The sequence below is a fragment of the Sus scrofa genome, chromosome 8 (assembly GCF_000003025.6).
Source record: "Sus scrofa isolate TJ Tabasco breed Duroc chromosome 8, Sscrofa11.1, whole genome shotgun sequence".
NCBI classification, from domain to species: Eukaryota; Metazoa; Chordata; class Mammalia; order Artiodactyla; family Suidae; genus Sus; species Sus scrofa.
In genome coordinates, this window is record NC_010450.4 from 66,432,759 (window position 1) to 66,454,790 (window position 22,032).

Genomic DNA, 22,032 nt, shown 5'->3' on the forward strand with positions numbered 1-22,032 from the left:
GGCATTTCTACTCATTTTTTTTCCTTGAGTTATATGAGGTTTTTTTTTAAAAAAATATGTTCTGTGTATCAATCTTATCAGATACATAATTTAAGATATTTTCTCCCATTTTGTAGGTTGCCTTTCATTTTTTAAATCATTTCTTGTGCGGTGCAGAAGCTTTTAAGTTAGATGTCGTCAATGCATTGGGTTTTGCATTTGTTCCTTGTGCTGTTTGGTGTCGTATCCAAAAAATTTTTGTCAAGACCCTTATCAAGGATTTTCCCCTACATTTTCTTCTAGGAGTTGTATTGTTTCAGGTCTTATCTTGAAAGTTTTAATCCATTTCGGGTTACTTTTTGTAAATGTTGTAAGATGGGGTCCTATTTCATCCTTCTCTGTGTGATTATCCAGTTTCCCTGGCACCATTGATTTAAGAGGTTGTACACTTTTGTTGAGTCTCTTAGTTCTTTCATCAAATATTATTTGACCTTATAGGTGAGAGATTATTTTTGGACACTCAATCCGGTGGAATGGTCTATGTATCTATTTTTACGCTACTACCATACTTTAAAAAGTACCAGGAGTTCCCATCGTGGCGCAATGGTGAACGAATCCGACTAGGAACCATGAGGTTGCGGGTTCGATCCCTGGCCTTGCTCAGTGGGTTAAAGATCTGGCATTGCCATAAGCTGTGGTGTAGGTTGTAGACATGGCTCGGATCTCACATTGCTGTGGCTCTGGCATAGGCCAGTGGCTACAGTTCCAGTTAGACCCCTAGCCTGGGAACCTGCATATGCTGCAAGAGCGGACCAAGAAATGGCAAAAGCCAAAAGCCAAAAAAAAAAAAAAACTACGATAGCAAAAAACAAACAAACAAAGAAAAACAACCTCTAGATGTAAAGTAGCTACAACTTAGGATTCATTTTTCTATTTGGGTGCCCTGAAAGGCTTTAGAAATTGGTGACTCAACTCACTATTCCTTTCATGGTGAGGAACCCTTTCTGGATGGCAGGTTTCCTCTTGGTGATGAGCAATGCTGGCTTGTAGATGGGACAAGGCAGGTGGAATAAAACTATCTCTGTTCTGCTCTTGTGTAATTAGTCTCAGGTGTTTTGTTTTGTTTTTACCCCATAGTGTTGCTAAAATTTCATAAGTGGCCTTCAGACCACTCCCAGAGATGTTTTTGTTCATGGGCAGCTTTCTAACTGCTGGTCTTTGACAGGGGACAGTGAGGCTGGGGTCGTCTATGTCTCCATTTGGACCTCTCAGTTTTACCTCTCTGTCTTTCTCTTGTTTTAAAGACACAATTATAGGACATGTTAAGTTAACAAACAGCATGATCTCATTTGTATAGAATTGTTTCTATACTCTCTTTCGCTCTCTCTTTTTTTTCTTTTTCACCTTTTTAGGGCCATATCCATGGCATATGGAGGTTCCCAGGCTAGGGGTCGAATTGGAGTTGCAGCAGCAGGCCTATGCCACAGCCACAGCAATGTGGGATCTGAGCCACACCTGTGACCTACACCACAGCTCACGGCAACGCCAGATCCTTAACTCACTGGGCAAGGCCAGAGATCAAACTCACATCCTCATGGATCCTAATCAGGTTCATCAATGCTGAGCCACAATGGGAACTCCTATCATTTTTTTCTATTTATAATTTGGTTCAAGGAAATAGCTGAGGTAAGTTTTCTATATTGATAGACAGTTTTAGCTGCATGAGGAGAGTTAAGTCATTTTTCATTGTTATTTCTCTATGCTTTTATCATTTAAATTCTTTACAGTGTTAATATTGGCATTTTAAGAAATAAATAAGATTAATTAATAAAAATATGTGTCTCTTTAACAAGAGCTTAATTTCTTTAAGTAAATTTAGTATTCCTTTGAGATAGGAATCTATTGCTCAATAAGAGTAGGAGAATCTAAATGATTTCATAGAATTTGAGAAGTCTAAGACAGTCGTATTTGATGTTAGCTATTTCATGGTGATTATGTAAGAGTAAACACTTTAACTGAATAAAACAATTTACTCCTTTTAAAATACCAAGGCTTCTCCAAAGACAATGTATCTTATACTCACGAAGGGTTGTTAATAATTGCCTTCAAGGCCTTAAGCAGAGCAGAACGAGCCATTGTGTGCAAGTCTAATTCAACAGTTGCCCCTCTGGCTTTCCTGTGAGCAATGTTCTCATGCTGATCACCAAACAGGTGCTGATTGCCATCATAGGGACCCCGTGATAAATAGCTTTATACATCCCATCGGTTCCACAGTGAGTAATAAAAGCTCTGGTTTTAGGATGACCTAGAAAGAAATAATTATTCTAAGTCATAAGGGTCTCAAGAACAGAAAAAATCATAACACCCGTGTAATTCATTAATTCAGGTAGGTAGCATCTTCTATATAATTCTGTCAATAGGCCATATATAAACTCCTGTAGTCAGTACAGAAAGCAGCCATTGATTACTCCAGGCTATGTAGCAATTAGTGATTCTAGCAATTAAGCCATTCCACAAAAAACGGAGAAGTTTCCTGCAGAGTATGTGATGAAGAGTACTTCCCACTGGACAAGTTATCAGGGTGAGAATACATTAATGAAAAGAAATGGTTGGATGTAAGGAACCAAGTACTTGTGCGAATGGAGAAGGAGAAGTGAGATGTGCAGTTTCAATGTGAGACTGTTGGCATAACGGGCTAGAAAGATAGACTAGAGTAAGTGCATGAAGTATTCTGTTAAGAAGATGGGATTATGAACTTGATCTTAAGTAATCTGGACCGTTTATAATATAGTTGGAGAAACTGTTTATTAGACATTTTTTTCCAAACAGTTACTGAAGGAAAAGGAGAAGTTAGAAAATGGATACGAAGAGTCTGAAGGCTGCTACAATATTCTGCACAAAAATTAATGAGAGCCTGATCTAAAGGTACTTTCCTGGACTCTGATTCAGAGGAGTGGGAAATTGTATCATAAAGAGAAGAATGATAAATTCCATATTTATGTTAGTGCTCCACAAAGATTCTATCCTTGACCAAATTCTGGTCGGGATCCTCTGAACTCTCTTGTCAATGAGGTACTGATTTGGAGGCTTCTCTATCTCTCCATTGCCCAGTTTTGCAAGCATCCTACCAATTCAGTTTAGCGAGACTCTCTGGGCCCTGCTATGTGATCACCCTTGTTAGCTGTTTCCTCGTCCTCCGCCTTCCCCCAAGAAACGACTTATCACCTTAGTGTGCCTTCAGCAAGAACTAGGTCAGGTTAGTTTTGTCAGATCTCCCCCTTCCCTGGTATTTCCTTTGTAATTTTCCATCCATTGTTCCCCCAACTCTGTTCTTCTGTCATAAATACCCCATTTCCCCTTTTGTACTCAGAGTTGAGTCCAACTCTGTCATACTGTACAAGTCCATTGCAGTAACACCTATGCTTATCACGACGGCCTTGAATACAGTGTGCCTTACAGTCTTTAATAAATGTCATGCATAATTTTTTCTTTAACAAGCTCCAGGAGAAATGTGAAGAAGATAAGATTGTTTGCTTGTTTGTTTGTTTTGAAATCAGATTCTTGGGTTTATTTGCTATTGAGTAATCATTCAGACTCTTTTTCCTTTAGTTCCATTACCTTTTCTTCTCTTTGGTCTTACCAAGATCATTCTGTGGAATCCATTCATACAACCTGGTGTTAGCTCCAAAAGTTTCTGGTTTCTTCCCTGGGTACCTCCACAGAACCTGTAAAGATAAATGCCTCTACTCTATTAGAAGATTTTGAGAATCACATCCTCTCAGAAGGAAGGAGTTCAGTTAGAATTAATTTAATTCAATGCCTCCAGGTAACACGTGATCAAACTGAGGCCCTGAGTGATTAAGTAATGCATGTTTTTAAACCACTGACACTACACACATATTTTCTTTTCCATTATTCTTTCTAGCAAATAACCATTTTTTAAATCATTTTTTTAACTTTTTTTTTGACCTTTTCTCTTTCTTTTCTTTTAATTCTTTTTTTAGGGCCACACCCACAACATATGGAGGTTCCCAGGCTAGGGGTCAAACTAGACCTGTAGCTGCCAGCCACAGCCACAGCCATAGCAAAGCAGGATCCAATCCAACTAACACCACAGCTCATGGCAACACTGGATCCTTAACCCACTGAGCAATGCAAGGGATCTAACCTGCCTCCTCATGGATGCTAGTCAGATACATTTCCACTGAGCCACGATGGGAACTCCCTTATTTTTTTTTTTATTATACTTGATTTACAATGAATGGTTCTTCAGTTTCTGTTGTACAGCAAAGTGACCCAATCACACACAGCTCCTGGTGTTGTACAGTAGGAGCCCAGTGCCCATTCATCCAAATATTACAGTTTTCAGCACAAACCCCTGTGTCTCACAGCATTCAACCATATTTTCAAGTGCTTGCAATAATCCTAATCAATAGGCTATCAACATCGGGTCAATTCTTGCTCAGAAGATGAAGGCAAAAAGACAACCTGTATCTGAAACAATTACATATGGGTGTTACCAGGCCATGCTGGTACAAGGGAGTTTTGAAACAAAGTCTTGAGAGACAAAGAGGAAGGATGTTATTTACTTCACTGAGAAATTGTTAGTGCTTTGACCTTTGTCATATACTTGGCAGTGACATAGAATCATTGTCTTTTTATTATAGTACAATATATAATGACATCTATCATGTTAAAGGACTATAAGTATAGAATTTGGTAGCATTAAACACCTCTACTGTGGTATATGTATGTATGTATGTATGTATGTTGTGTAACCATCAGCACTATCTAGACCCCAAATATTTTCATCATCCCTAATAGAAACTCTGTATAATTAAGTGATAGCTCCACTCTCTAACTCCTGGTAAGCTTTATTCTAGTTTCTATCTCTATGAAGTTGACCACTCTAAGATATCGGATATAAATGGAATCATACGGTACTTGTCTTCTGACAGCATTATTTTTCTTAGTCTTATGTTCATGGGTCATACCTGTTGTAACATATCAGAATTTCCTTTCTTTTTAAGTCCAAGTCATATTCCATCTTGTGTATATATCACATTTTCTTTACCCATTCATTTTGCAGTTGTGAATGATCTTGCAGCGATCACTGTTGTATAAACCTCTGTTTGATTCCATGATTTCAGTTCCTTTCAACATGCAGCCAGAATTGGGTCATATGAGAGCTATGTAGATGCATCGGTTTGTACTCCTATAAATATAATAGGGAAGAACAAATCTGACTCCATATGAGATCTGTTTCTTTTATTTTAACCTCTGTACTCTGCTGTTTGTGCTTAGTCATGCTGGCTCTGCACCTTTTGTAAAAGAATGTTGCCTATGACCTGAAACATAAGCCATAGCCTATCTCAAGTCTCTGACCTTTAAGAGTTCATTTAAATAGAGATAAAAAGTTGCATAACAGAGAATAACATTTGTTGTGTTGGAGGTTTACAGGAACACCCTGACCTGACCTGACCTGACCTAAGTGGAGAGCTGCAAGAACAAAGGATTACTACACCTAGAAGTTTGCAACAACAAACCACATCCCTCTCTCACCTGGCTTTTGAAAGTGCTTTGCTGAAAGAAACCCTTCAGGGAATTTGGGGGTTTGGGGGCACAAGCCACACCTTTCCTTACAAGGCCCAGCAATAAACTTTTCCCTGCTCCAAACGCTGATTTTTGGTTTGTTTGGCCTCACTGTGTTTCAAGCACATGAAATTGCACTCAGGTAACAATATGGTGAAGTCAGCCCAGGATTCTGTGCCCATGGCAGGTTGACCCCAGAGGCAGCGCCTTCCCTGAGTCTCTAGCAGCTGCTGGAGCTCATTTTGCTCTGGGCTACTGGAAGGACTCTCCCTGACAGCCACTGGTCCCCCTAGACACAAGGCTGTTTGGAGCTGAGAAACATCCAGAACAATGGTCCATGTTTAGTGTCCCTTGGGAGTAAGTTGCTCCAGCTTGTGCAGGCTGGGAACTCTCTCCATGTAATTTGGGTTCATCTCCTTTCAGGAAGTGAGCCACTCTGGGTCTGTTCTGTTTGGACAGCTGGGCCAATCTGTTTGGAGGCCTCTATCTGGGAGAAGAAGTGGAATTCTTGGAGCATAGTTCCTTTGATTTTCCTGTGACTGTAGCTTATTTGTATTTTGGTTGTTTCATTTTGGGATGAGACTCTCTGGATCCATTCTCTTTGAGGAGTCACGCCACTCTGGAGGCTCCTGTTTTTGAATGGAAGTAGAATTTGGGGGGCCACACCTTGTCTGATCCTTTGTTTGTGGGTTTGTGGGTATGTTTTTATGTGTCTGTGTCTGTACTTGCATTGGCCAGTTGTGATGTCTTTGGTGAATAATGGGGCTCACCTGTGACAACACAGGGTCTCTATCCCTATTGCGTTAGGCTTCACCTATGACAGAAGTGAACGATAAATATATTTTGAGTAAAAAGGGGGTTTGTGCCTGGTTGAGCTGAGATTAGATAAAGTTTTAATAGGAAAATGGATTTTGTTTTTAAAAGTAGGTCGCTGCCGTTAGTTCTTCTTCTGGGGTTTTAACGTGTGGTTTCATTTGGAGCATAGTCCTCTGTCACCTCATTTCATCTCCTGTGTTTTATTTTTATGTATCTGGCAGGAGGTTGGTTACATTTCCTGACCTTGGAGACATCCAATGCATCCAAGTGGTGCAATGCATCCAAGTGGTGGGTCCTCAGAGCTATATGCTCTAGGGGTGGCCCTATTTGTCTGCATGGGCGCTTCTGTTGTGGCAGTTTGACTACCAAGAGCCCTCGGCTCTTCCAAAAGTAATCTGCATTGGTCTTCAAAGCCCCTGTCCTGGGGGCTTGACGTCCTAGTGCAGAACCACTGGGCTAAGGAGCCCTGTGGTGGGCTCAAACAATTGGCTCCTTGGGGGTGTGAGTCTTGACTATACTGATTCTCCATCCTGCTCCATGAGTCTCATTGTGGTTCCTTCTTTGTACCTTTGGCTGTATGTCTTTTTGCTTGTCTCCTGTTTTCCTTATCAACACTTACTCTGCAGGGAGTTCCCGTCATGGCTCAGTGGCAACAAACCAACTAGTATCCACGAGGATGTGGGTTCAATCCCTGGACCTGCTCAGTGGGTTAAGGATCCGGCGTTGCTGTGAGCTGTGGTTATTTTAAGTTGCAAATGGTCATAAGAATTTTTGTATCCATAACCGAATTCCTTTCATGAATTGTTTGAGGGAAGCCGTACCATTTAAATATTTAATCCAAAAAGCATCTACATAAAATCAATGAATTTTCAGTTGCATTAAGATACAAGGCTTAGGGTCAGAATCGGAAGCATCAAGACAGGTCTCTCTACCTAAACACAATTGTACTAGCCAAAGCTACAGGAAGTACCTCTGTTGGAGCTCTGGATTCTATCTGAGCACTTGAAACCCACAGGGGAAAGCTTGACTGGGAACTGTGGTTAATTTTAGTCAACTTCAACCCTTCAGAGTAGCAGCAGCGTCAAAGCCTCCATCACAAAGCCCTGTGTCAAGCAACATGCCTGTCTTTTAGGTAACAGATCCCTTCTCGCTGCTGCTTTCAAGATTCACGCATTATCTTTGACTTTCAGCAACTTGAATATAATGTGTCTTAGCTTCGGTCTCTTTGAGTTTCGCCTACTTGAAGTTTACTCAGCTTCTTGGATGTGTAGATTTATGGGTCTCCTTAAATTGGGGCCATTTTAAGCCATTTACTTCTTTAAATATCCTTTCTTCCCTTTTCTCTCTTTCTGTGACTCTCACTCTGGGACTCCCATGTCCATGTTCATTCACAGAATGACGTGAATGACGTCCTACAAGTCTTTTAGGCTTTGTTTCTTTGTCTTTATTTTCTTCTTCTTTTGGTGCCTCCAACTTGATAATTTCAATGATTCTGTCTTTTGCCTGCTCATGCCATTTCAGTTGCTGTAACTTTCAGCTCCAGAATGTCTTCTTGGTTATTTCTTTAAATAATTTCTTTCTCATTATCAATATTTCATTCTGTTCCTACATCATTTTCCTCTCTTTATCACTGTCTTTAGGTTTGTGTGCATCTTTAAGACAGTGGTTCTAAAGGCTTTTTCTAGAGACTCCAAAATCCAGGCTCCTTCAGGAACAGTTTCTCTCAATTTATTCTGTTCCTTTGCTTGGGCCATAGTTTCTTCAATCTTTGTGTGCCTTGTGATATTTGTTGAGAACTGTGCATTTGATTTTTATGATGTCCTAACTCCAGAAATCAGATTTGCCCCTTTGTTAGTTTAGATTTTTCTAAAATTACTGAAGTATTTGTCTTTGCTAGATATCAGGCTGAGGTTAAATCCTTAGGTTTTCCTCAGGTCTTTGATGAACCTGTGTGTTTCTCTGAATATGCATATAGCTTTCAATTCTACAATGTGAGGGTTTTTTTTAATTAAAAAATTTATGGGCGTTGCCGCCATGGCTAGTGGTTAATGAATCTGACTAGGAACCATGAGGTTGTGGGTTCGATCCCTGATCTTGCTCAGTGGGTTAAGGATCCCACATTGCCATGAGCTGTGGTGTAGGTCACAGACTCGGCTTGGATCCTGCATTGCTGTGGCTCTGGCATAGGCCGGCAGCTACAGCTCCGATTAGACCCCTAGCCTGGGAACCTCCACGTGCCATGGGAGCGGCCCTAGAAAAGACAAAAAATAAAAAAAAATAAAAGAATAAATATGCCCTAATTCCTCAATGCTTGGCTTCCAAATGGAGAAAAAAGAAAGAACACATAGTACTGATCCTTTAAAACTCCTGAAGTTGCTTCTGCTAATAAAGGTCACAACAACTGTGGCCAGCTTCTATACCTGCAACTCAGTGATCAAAGGCAGTAGTCAGCAATCAGGGTGCAGGACCCCAGTATTTGTGACCTAAAAGACAGGCATATTGCTTGACACAGGGCTGAGTGATGGAGGCTTTGAAGCTACTCTGAAGGTAGAAGACGAAAATTAACCACAGTTCCCAGGCAAGCTTTCCCCTGTGAGTTATAAGTGCTCAGATAGACTCCAGAGCTCCAGTAATGATTTCCAGAGATTTAGGGGCAAGAAAGGATGCAGAGCACAAGGGATTTTGAGGACTGTTGATCTGTATGATAGTTTAAGTGTAGATACATGTTCTAAACATTTATCAAAACATGTAATGCACACACAAAGAATGAACCTTATAAGATGAACCTCATTGTAAACGATGGATATTGGTTCACATTAATATGTAAATGTTGGTTCATAGGTTGTAGCAAATGTGCCACACCTGTGTGGGCAGCTGTGAATGGGAGGACTCAGGAGATAGGTGCGAAAACGTGGTAAGAATTTTCTGTAATCAGTTGCTCTATGAATGCAAATATCTAAAAAGAGTCTATCAATTTTAGAAATGGCAAATACTACATAATCTATCCCTTGATATTAGACAGTGTATTTAATAGCTGCTTGCCAGATACTGCATTGTACCTCATTCAGCATCCCCTCCCCAATATGAACAAATAATTTTCCCTCACAACTGCTCGCCTTACTTCTTCCCCTTAGTAAATGACAATATTCTCTACTAAGTGGCCTCTATCAATAAATACAGAAATACAGAAATAAATAAAGGGATGACATACACATTGTCACATACAACGAGAGCCAAGGAATAATTTTGGATACTGTCACTTAATTTCCACTTCCAGCCTATCAGAAAATCCTATTGATTTTCTTTGCAAATACTCCCTAAATCTCTCCATTTATACTAAAAATTGCTATCATATTGTAGTTCAGATCTCTATAAAGTCTTGCAGGAACTATTGCACCTATATTTCAGCTCATTTCTGCTTTAAATCTTGCTCCATTCCAAATAATTCAATACTCAATATTTATGATAGTGTAAGCTGTGTCACATTCCTGCTTAAAAATTATACATTCATCCCTCATTGACCTTGAATTTGAAGTAAAGATTACTCAGGAGTGCCCATTTGTTTTTTCATAACTGATTCTCTGATCATCTCTCCAGGCGAATTTCTCTCCTCTAATCAAACCAAATAGTTCATCATGACTGAACTTCTGCCCAGATTTTGGGTGGGCCATCACATCTCTGATTTTTTTTCCTAAAAGTACTGTAATTTTCCCGCTATTGATTATTCCTTCGACACGACTTTGCTAAATAACATGACATTCCAAAATCTCAGGGGCTTATTTCTTATGTCATGTATCAATATATTCAGCAGCAACTATTTCTTATATTTCCTCAACAAGGACTCAGCTTGACAGAGCAGCCAGTTAGGAACACACTCCCATTGACAGAAGAGAGGAAAAGAGACCTCTGGACTATCTGGACCTCACAGTTAGCGTTGGACCTGGAAGTGATGCACTTCAGCTCATACTCATTTCCCATGGAGTATTGGACAGTTATCCCAAGCTTGGTGGCTAGAAATACTACTTTCGTCAAGGAGTTGGCATATTTGAGGAACACCAGCGACTACCATGATTATGTTATTAATACTTCTGGTCTTATAATAGTCCACGTGGATCATTCCCATTGATTCCTATGTCCGAGTTTTCAATTTGAAGGCCAAATACTGTAAGTCATAAACTAGAAATCATTCCAGGAGGTAAATACTCAAACATGCAAAACTAAGCACATTTAATCATCTTAGGTAGGGGCTACAAAGGCTTGCAGTGCAGTCCTCCAAAAAATTCAAAATTAGGTTAATAAGAGTGAAGAAATTCAGTACACCGATAAGTTTGAATTAACCACATTTCAGCTTTCCCCATAACCTCACATAAGGTGGTAGGTTTTCCTGAATAAACTGAAAGATGATTGAGCAAAACCAAACTGACAGGTTAAATGGAAAATGTCTTACCAGTGAATTTCTAAGAAAAATCCTTAAAGAACCAATATTGGTCCTATGTAACCCATGAGAAATCAACTGGGCGTTCCCCGTGATTACACAATACTGAGATGGTGAATAACCACACACATATGTAAGTATGGAACGCAGCCAAAAGCTTGCTGCTTTCTCTCTGCCAATAAAGCCTTTCAGCTTGAGCAAACCTGAGCCCTACTCCATGCTCAGAATCCTCACCTGCTCCTAGCATGGAACAGGACACTCAGCCAGTGACCCTCAGCCTGCTATTGTGGTCTCCTCCTCTCCTGGAATTCCAATTTATCTCATCCTCCTTGCTCCAAAGCTTTCTGTGTCTTCAAAAAAGAGCTTTTATAATTTATTCATCTTTTTTCCCCTCGTGTTTGGAAATGTACTGCCACAAGTAACTATATCGTATCTAGAATGGAAATCTTTTAATAAAAATTTAAAAGCGATCATCTTATTTGGTATTCATAATCATAGTGCCTTTTCCCAAGACCCTGCCCTCCTTAGTGAAGATACACCCATCCATAGTCACCTAGTGATGAAATATTTGCTGTGTTGACACATTGAGCCTACGAGCAGTACAAAAGGGGTCCTTTGACCTGAAGTGTCTACCAAATGAACTTTAATGGAACAAGAACTCAAGTTAGTGATTCTGAATTAAATTATGTTCCTTAGTGTGGTACCAGAGCTCACTTCTGAATTCTGTTCAGTTATTGTAGTGGATGGAACCTTGCCTAGAATTTTGGTGTCCTTTTGAACTGTGTACTCCATATCACTGATACCAGGAAACCACAGCTATATGGTTTCTCATCACACGACTTTTTGAATATTTTCCTTGATGTTCTAAGTATGTTAAAGTGTTGATTAGAAAATATGAGGGGTTTTGAATGGACCAGGACCATCTATTCACAGTAGAGACCATGAAAAAGCTCAGTTAGTTAGGGGTTTGATTCTGGTGATGACAAACTTATCACATCCATTTCATAATCAGTGCATATTCCATCTCAGCGCCTTGTTGATGTCAATCATGTGTATAATCTTATTCACTCTGTGAAATGCTTTATTTTACTCCCACACCAATTTTACGGCTGTTTTATTGCGAGGCAATTTATGTGCCATGCCATTACATAACAGCTGTGTAGTTTTTAATATATTTATAACATTGTGAAACAATCAATACTATTACATTTTAGAAAATTTCATGTCTGCCCCCCCCCCAAAGTCCTATACCCATTGGCAGCCATTCTCCATTTCTCCCTCGTCTCAGCCCCTGACAACCACTAATCTACTTTCTTTCTTTATTTGCCTTTCCTAGAATGAGCTTATTTCACTTACCTTAAATGAAATCATATACCATGTGGTCTTTTGGGCTCCCTTCTTTCACTTAGCATATTTTTTCCAAGTTCATCCATGTGGTAGTATATATCAGTACTTCATTCCTTTTTGCTGCTGAATAATATTTTTAAATGGATAGACTTCATTTTGTTTATTCATTCTTCAGGTGATGAACATGTGCATTGTCTTCACATGTGCCTGCTGTGAATAATCGTGCCCAGAGCATTCAAGTGTATGCCTTATGTGGACACATATGTTCATTAACCTTAGTCATAAACCTAGGAGTGGAATTGTAGCATCACATGGTTGATAGAGTGGATTTACATTCTTTCATACCGGATATTTTTTTTCCTTTCAATTCTTCACTGCTTCGTGATTAATCTAGAATTCCTAATGCATTTTATTGAGATGAAGACAATATAGCAGGAAAATTAAGAAACACAATTGACAGGATAAACACATTTTTAGGAACTTATTTCCAAAAGCAATACCACATTTGGTATCATGCTGTGGCATTTGTTGAATACGGAAATATTAAAGGATTATTTATGCCCCTTTAGGAAAATGTGCCTATGTTTTGTTTTGTTATTTAATATTGATGTACTGTGGATGTCTGGGTTAGATACTGTGAAGTTAAATGTTAACTTGCCTATTTCTATTTTGTAGAAAAGATCATCCCCTACATTATGATGTTTTTGCCCTGTAAGAAATTAAACATTTTTATATCTATCCTATAGTACTATCTTCACATTCCATTTTCTCCAAAAAATATTTATAAATAATTCCTACAAATATTTTTGAAAAAGATGCCATCTTACTAGTTTCCTCCTCAGTTATTTGAATGTATCCATTACATGATTCAATTGGCAATCGTATAAGTTATGAGTTATACTTTTAAAATTTGAAAAATATGCTTGGAATACACTATACAAGGGAGATCCTAAATTGATCCTGAGCGGCAATCTCTATCTGAGAGCATTTTAACATTTATGGGAGTGAAATAAATGTTTGTCTTCTATTTATTGAGCCTTTATTCTTCTTTCTCAGGTTACTGATATGTTTCCCAAAAGAATATTCTAAGGTGCCAAGAGCTAGGAAGGACCAAGAGACAGAATCACATCCTATTACCACTAATGCTTCACTATAAAAGAGAGATTCCAAGACTAGGATCAAACTTCTGCTGGAACCAGAAGTACACAAACAACTTCGATCCAGCTGTAGATCAGTCACTGCTTGGTCCATGACTCGGAAGTTGTCACCACGGTGAGATTTTAAGCTTATCCTTTCTCAGCTTTGCCTTTTGTAACTTGGACTCTGAATATAGATGAGTGATGATAGGTGCAGTGGTTTCTGTCCACAATTTTTAGGGTCTCATGCGGGGTTTTTTTGGGTCTTTTTTATTTTAGGGGGGCACGCCGGTATATGGAGGTTCCCAGGCTGGGGTTGAATCAGAGCTGCAGCTGCTGGCCTACACCACAGCCACAGCAATGCCAGATCTGAGCCATGTTTGTGACCTTACACCACAGCTCACGGCAACGCCAGATCCTTAACCCACTGAGCAAGGCCAGGGATTGAACCTGCATCCTCGTGGATGCTAGTCAGATGTGTTTCCACTGAGCCATGGCAGGAACTCCAGGGTCTCACATTGTTTTTGAGTTGTTGAAGAAATAATTTCTCAGAGAAAATTTAGAGCAGATACTTGAAAAAAGGAAAAGGGAAGTGGTTATGTAAAACAAGAGACCACAACCATAAAGGAAATTTTGAATTTTTTAAGAATAGATTTTTAAAGTAATGATAGGGTGACAGAGATACTTCTGTCAAAGTAGGAACAAAGAAAACAATTTTCAAATTCATGTGGAACTACAAAGACCCCAGAGGGCCAAAGCCAACCTGGCAAAGAAGGAAAAAAAAAAAAAAAAAGAAAAAGAAAAACAAAACAAAACCTGATATTTCCCAAGGGCATAAAAGGTAGTCAATGAGGAAAGACAGTCCTTTAAATAACTCTTGCTGAAAACATTTGACATTTACATGCAAAAGAATGAAAATAGACCCCCATCTCACTGCACTACCGAAATTAACTTGAAATCAATTAGAGACTTAAGTGTGAGACCTGAAGCCAGAAAATTCCTCACACAGAGAAGAAACATTTCTTGACATGTGTCTTGCCAATGAGTCTCTAAATATGACACCAAAAGCATAAGCAATACAGTTAAAAATAAATGGAACTCCTTTAAAATAAAGTGCTTTGGCTCAGCATAAGAAATGATCAACAAAGTGAGAAGGCAACAGGAGCTTGGTTGCTCACTTAAAAACACCTTCTGTCACTTTTCATACAGTCAGATAAATATTTACATTTTATATGTGAAGCAAGAAACATGATTACATGCAAAGTAATCTCCCCTAAAACTTTGCTATAATACACATCGCACTCCAGAAATACGTAACATGAATATATCATTGCACTCATTGTATAGGAAAGCCAGTTCTCCAGGCTCTGCAGAAAGTGGTCTTGTCTGCCAGTCTCGACAGGCTGCCAGGAACATATGAAGAAGGCACAAGAAGTCCAGCACACAATCTCTCATTGACACCACAGGTCACGGCAATGCCAGATTCTGAACCCACTGAGCGAGGCCAGGGCTTGAACCTGTGTCCTCACAGATGCTCTTCAGATTCGTTTCCCCTGAGCCACAATGGGAACTCAAGACATTCCCATAAGAAAACCAAAAAGAGTTTCAATGGAACACCGAAGAGCTCAGCCACCAACTCCCCACAAAAACTTCAAGGGTCAGAAATGCAGCCATCAACCTTAGCTGCCTGTAGCCTGCTGAGAAACTCCTTGTGTGTAACAGTGCTGTCACATACTTTTTGTCTGATATTAGTAAGCTGCTGATCAGTTTTGTTAGTTCTACTTGGATGTTCGACCATGAGAGTTTTGGAACTTAAAAAGAACTTGTATAGAGACCACTACCAGGCTCTTCCGTGAAAGCCTCTTTTGTTACTGGCAGTTGGGAGATCTCCACCTTAAAGGGGATCTTGGTATGATCAAGCAGAAGGCTTGGTGGAAGTACTAGGATGGTTGCCTCGTGCCCACGAAGGTGAAGTTCTTCCAGAATAATGTTTAGATTAATCTGATGGCTGAAATTTGCAGGTCATACAAGTACTTCCCCAGTCCTTCCGGAGTCAAGGAAACATAGATGTGGCATCAAAAAGACCCAGATGCCTTTCATAGACTTCATGATCAATTCTTGTTCAAATTAAATCTGGGCATAAGCCACTTACCTGCATGAAACTGATAATCCAAAGGTCCTCCCTTGACCTGCTCAATCAGTTTATAGTAGGTGGGGCTGAACTTTGAATTGTGTACTTTGTGGTAAAGATGAAAATGAAATACCACTGTTTCGAAGGAGAAAAAGAAGGGGATACATTTAATAAGTTAGGAAAAAAGAAAAAAAAAAAAAACAACAACAACAACCAAACACTTCCCAGAATGAGAGTTTCCAAATTTCTTTTTGAGAGTATCAAAAGAGGTGGCTTAAAGTTAAACACAAATCCATACTAATTTCTAAATAATGTTAAGAAAATGCATCATCATGTGATGTACAGTCAATTAAGGCTAGATTTTTGGATTTTTTCCTCTGGTTTTATTTGAATGTTCATGTGATCAGAATGATTTCTCTCGTCTTTCTCTTACTGGTAATTCTGCTACATATTCTAGACAGGAAAGAAGCTCTAAAGAGCTAAAGAATCTCTTAGCTCCAAGAAGGAGAGGATATGTCCACTTTAAAAGATGCTAAAGCTGGGAGATTTAAATATAGGTTTTCTGATTCTAAATAAAGTGCATGCAGTTCCCGTCGTGGCTCAGCAGAAGTGAATCTGGCTAGCATCCATGAGGATGCAAGTTCAATCCCTGGCCTTGCTCAGTGGGTTAAGGATCCCGTGTTGCCATGGTCTGTGGTTTAGTTTGCAGATGTGGCTCAGATCTGGTGTGGCAGTGGCTGTGGTGTAGGCCTGCGGCTGCAGTTCTGATTTGACCCCTAGCCTGGGAACCTCCATATGCCTTGGCTGCGGCCCTAAAAGGACAAAACAACAAGCAAACAAACTAAATAAAGTGCATTTGCTGCTAAATCATATCTATCTTTAAGAAAAAGATAAAATATATCTTTTTACTCTTACTGCAGATATGAGTTCAAGTTCTATTTCTACGTAAAATTAACGTCATGTTGTGACAAGACACCTTAGAATGGAAAAGGCCAAGTCATAAAGAAAATGTCTTGATAATTTTCCTTCCAGAATATCCAATTCCATTTTCTTTACTTTCTTATTCTAAGATACTTCTTAGAATGTAAAGTCCCACTTATTTTTGCCTGGATATGCACACATGGATGCCACTACTCCATGTAGAAATGGATACAATAATAGTTAGGATAATGGCTTCATCTGTTATCGTTCTGCTTAAAAAATTTGGTTTTCCTCAAGCAATTACTCAATGGGAATATATAATGCTAGCATTATCATAATAATAGTTGGCCAACAATAAAATATAATTGTGTAACTAGTCAATGACTTACTACATCTATAAATTTTAACCCCAAATTATAAAGCAACCTGTTTGCCATTGCAGTCTTCAATGTCACCTGTCTAAGCCTATTCATCTTCATATCTAACCTGGACTTAGGGCAGCAGCTTTCCAATATCACTGTTTCAGCTTCTGCACACCTGTAACTCACTGTCCAGAAAGAAACTTGATGTTTTATATATATATATATATATATATATATATATATATATATATTTAAGAAAATATCATGCTGGTGCAAATTGGTTCAATACCTTTCTCATTAAAATCTATACTCTCTGAAATGGCCCAAAAAATCTTGAGTAGTTTCTAATCTTATGCTGCTTCATATTCCACCTCCACTGATATCAGCTTCCTTTCAGGTTTTCATGATAAGACTTTCTTTTCTGGAGTGACGTCAGCAAGACTGCAGAATAAGAAAGCTCTTCTGTCATTCCCACAGAACACTGATTTTGGCAGACATCCAAGGATGACCAAAGGGCACCTACCACCCAGCAGCTTCTCACACTACTGACATATTTTCTACCATGAAGTCTACCTGAATTATAGCCTATACCACAGGCTAGACTTACTGTAGAACTCTTCCCTGCTCCACTTCCACAGCTGATAATACTTTGAGGTACCTGACGTACACGTCACAGAATGGAATTCATATGCTGCCCTTAATTCCTGAAAAAGCCGATGAAAAATTATCAGGTTTTTCTCCTTGTAGAAAAAAGGCAAAAGGCAAAACTCTACTCTCTTTTGGAAAAGATGACCCCAAATTCCCTTGATTGCTGGATCTCAATTTTATTGATGGGGCTGATCACATGTGAATATTCATAGGGTTTAATCTCCACTTTCGAAGGCTCATGTGTTTCCCACAGGTGTCCAACATACTAGCCACTTCTTGCTCATCCTTTGGGGAGGCACCCAACATGTATTTGCTACTTTATTCTGAGGACAGAAAGTGTCCAAATGTATACGTGGGAAAACACATGATGACTTAAACTATGAGAGACTTATTCACGGACCTGTTGTTTCCAGACAGTTACCAAGAAGTCTGTTTTAAATATGAAATTGCAATAATCAATGCATGTTTCAAGTGGGTTCTGACCTGGGCACATTGCATGTGAAACCCTGTCATATGGGTCTTTCTTGGAGGAGAAGGACCATCAGTAACAAAAATAAAAACTTTAAAATGTCATAACATTAGGAGTTCCCATCATGGCTCAGTGGTTAATGAATCCTACTAGGAACCATGAGGTTGCAGGTTCAATCCCTGGCCTTGCTCTGTGGGTTAAGGATGCGCCATTGATGTGAGCTGTGGTGTAGATTGCAGACGCGGCTTGGATCCCCCATGCCTGTGGCTCTGGCATAGCCCAGCAGCTACAGCTCCAACTCTTCCCCTAGCCTGGGAACTTCCAGATGCCACTGGAGCAGCCCTAGAAAAGGCAAAAAGACAAGAAACAAAACAAAACAAAGTCATAAAATTAAGTGAACATGTCACAACTATCAAAAAAGAGGTATAAACCTAAAGCTATGGAGACGGAAAATGAAAAATGGCCATTTAGAATGTAATGTTCAGAGGAGATGGGATTGAGATGGTGGAATAGAAGGACTGGAGCTCAACTTCTGTCCTAAAGGAAACAAAATCCACAACCAAATGCTGGACAATCTTCAATGAAATGGACCAGAAATGTTCAAAAAGATATCCTACTCCAGAAGACAAAGAGGAGGCCACATCAAGAGGTAGGATGGGGGATTACTCAATATAAGCAACCCCATACCTCCTGGGTGGGAAGCCCCACAGACTGGAAAGTAACTGTATCACAGAGATTCACCTACAGGAGTGAGAGTTCTGAGCCCCACATCAAACCCCCATGCATGGGGATCTGGCCCTGAGAGAAAGAGCCCCTGGAGCATCTGGCATTGAAGGCCAGAGGGACTTGTGTGCAGGAGCTACAAGGGACTGGGGTAAACAGAGACCCCACTCTTAAAAGGCACTGCGTCCCAGGGCAAAGCAAAGTCTCCATAGGAACCAAGGGCAGACCTGACTGCAGTTCTTAGAAGGCCTCCTGGAAAAACAGGGGTGAATGTGGCTTGTTGTGGAGGAAGGACATTGGAAGCAAAGCTCTTGGGAATAGTCAGCAGCGTGCCTATCTCTAGAGGTGGTCATTTGGGGAAATCTTGCCCCACCATCACTGCTGAGAAGCCCCAGGCCAAACTACAATTCAGGTGGGATCACAGCCCCACCCCTCAGTAAACAGGAGGCCTAAAGACCCCCCAGGAACACAGCCACCTCTAATCTCACCCAGAGACAAAGCCCCACCCACCAGAGGGGTAGGAATCAGCTCCACCTACCAGTGGGCAGGCATCAGTCCCTCCCATCAGGATGCCTACAGCAAGCCCCCGTACCAACATCAGCCACAAGGGGGGCAGACACCAGAGGTAGGAGAGGCTACAACTCTATTATCTGTATAAAGGTCACCACACCAAAAAGCTATAAAAATGAAAAGGCAGAGAACTACAACTCCAATGAGGGAGAAAGGAAAAACCCCAGAAAATCAGCTAAGTGATCAGGAGATTCTCAGCCTCCAGGAAAAAGACTTTAGATTGTTGATGCTGAAGATGATGCAAGACAGTGGAAATAAACCGGAGGCAAAGATGGATAACTTACAGGAAACACTGAGCAAAGAAATACAAGATTTAAAACTTAAGCAAGAAGAGATGCAAAATACAATAACGTAAATAAGAAAGTCATTAGAAGCAGCCAACAGCAGAATACAGGAGGCAGAAGAACGAAGAAGCAAGGTGGAGGACAGATTAGTGGAAATCACGGATGCAGAACAGAAAAGAGAAAAAAGATTGAAAACAAATGAAGAGAGTCTCAGAGAACTCTGGGACAATGTTAAATGCACCAACATCTGTATCATAGGGGTGCCAGAAGGAGAATAGAGAGAAGGGATGGAAAAAGTATTCCAAGGGATAATAGCCCAAAACTTCCCTAACATGGGAAAGGGTCCACTCACTCAAATCCAGGAAGCACAATGAGTACCATATAATATAAACCCAAGGAGGAATGCCCTGAGACACATATTGAAAGCTGGAGTAGCAATACTCACGCCAGACAAAATAGACTTTAAAATGAAGAATATTTTAAGGGACAAGGAAGGTCACTACATAATGACTGAAGGATCCATCCAAGAAGATATAACAATTTTACATATCTACACACTCAACCTAGGTTCACCACAGTATATAAGGCAACTGCTAACAACCTTAAAAGGACAAATCGACAATAACACAGTGTGAGTGGGGGACATGAACACCCCACTTACAGCAATGGACAGATCATCCACACAGAAAATCAATAAGGAAACACAGGCCCTGGATGAAGCATTAGACCAGATGGACGTAATAGATATTTATAGGACATTCCATCCAAAAGCAGCAGAATACACATTCTTCTCAAGGGTGCATGGAACATTCTCTAAGACTGATCACATTCTTGGTTACAAATCAAACCTCAGTAACTTTAAGAAAACTGAAATCACATCAAGCATCTTTTCCGACCACAACAGTCTATGACTGGAAATCAACAACAAGAAAAAAACCACAGGGGGGAGGCACGATGGCGGAAGAGTAGGGGGACACGCTCGCCCTCTCCCACAAACACACACACAAAAAACACATCTACAGGATAAACGACTCGCACAGAAGAGCAACCAATCGCTGGCAGAAGAACCTAAACTCCAATAATGGCAAGAATCTCGGGACATTACTAGGTAAAACAAGAGAAAAGCAGAGAGTGAAAGAAGGTGAATCCGAGCTGGATGAGCGCTCTCGAAAGGGAACTGTGGAGGAGAAAGGGATCCCACACCCTGGAAAGCCACCTACTCGACGGAAAGATCAACCAAAGCGGAGGAATCTGCAGATGCAGAGAAGAGTGTAGCAGTAAGTTGGAGTTCTAAAAAGCAAAGCAAGAACCAAACAGATCATCTGAACTACTGGCACAGTCACCAAAAATTGAGACGCTTGGGTGGGGGCTGGGCATCGAGACCTCGGCTCCGGAGGTTAGTCCCCAGGAAAGGGCTGTGGGCAGGGTGGAGTGGAGACTGCTTGGGAGGTCGAGAAACCAGTCTGTCAAGTTTGATGGGGCATAGACTGCCTGGGAGCCTAGAAAGCAGAGTGTCACGGGGGAAGGGAGCAATATGCTAAGGGCAGGGAAGTGGAAAGCCACATCAGAGGGAACCTAGGAGAAGAGCTGGGTCTGTGCCAGTGTTGGGGAGGGGAGAGAAGGGGTGGGCCCCCATAGAATACTCCCCATGCCACAGAGAGCTTACCAGCCCAGCAGCTATCAGAAAGCTCTGCTTCCTAGGGCATACCCCACCCGCCACCCCTTACGCATGCATGTGCCAGACCTGGGGTTGCCTGCCATCCAGGAGGGCTGGCCTCAACAAGTGCCGGAAGCCTACCACCGCAGGGGCTCTCCCTGCCCTGGCCTGCTTGCCCTTTGGAGGGGCTACACCCCCGCAGAGCAGCACCAAACACTGCCAGCCCCCAGAAAAAGGCCTGCAGCCCAGAAAAGCTAGAACAAGCTTGGCTGGGCCATGAAAAGAGCTGCCTACATTCGTGGACACTCCTTCCTAGTCGGGATGCACTGGGGAAGAGCCTCTTGGGTTCTCAGTGACCCAGATAGCTGCTCCAGCCCTTGGGCGGTGCTACACTCCTGCAGAACAGCTGCCCAGCACCGCCAGCCACCTGCAAGAGCTCCACAGCCCAAAAACACCAGAGCAAGCTCTGCCTGGCCGAGTGAAATTTGCTCCCATCGTAGTGTGGACCTCCCAGGCCTGTCTGCCCTCAGGAAGTCCTCCTTTGCTTCAGAGAGACCCTGTCAGCCCTGCCCACCCTCCAGAAAAGCCACACTGCCTCAAAGAAGACCGACCAACAATGCCAGCCCTCTGGAAACATTCCACGGGAGTGACAAGGCAAACACTGCCCGGCCACGGAGAGTACAATTCCACCAGGAAAAAGAAAACAACAAGCAAATTGAAGAACCTGAGAAACCACTCCCAGTTAAACCAACAGGAGAACTCACCTAAAGCAGTCAACGAAGACCCAGGTCTCTGCAGTCTGACAGACCTTGAGTTCAAAAGAGAAATAGTCAAAATACTGAAGGAATTAAGAGAAGATATGAACCGTAATGCAGACTCCCTCAGAAAGGATCTAGAAAATATAAGGAGGAGCCAAGAAAAACTAGAAAATTCATTTGCAGAGCTACAAACTGAGCTAAGGG

At 40.9% G+C, this 22,032-nt stretch overlaps 1 pseudogene; it reads right to left on the reverse strand.

Annotated features, from left to right (window-relative positions):
• LOC106507782 overlaps positions 1,573–22,032 on the reverse strand; it is a 30,496-nt pseudogene continuing 10,036 nt past the window's right edge.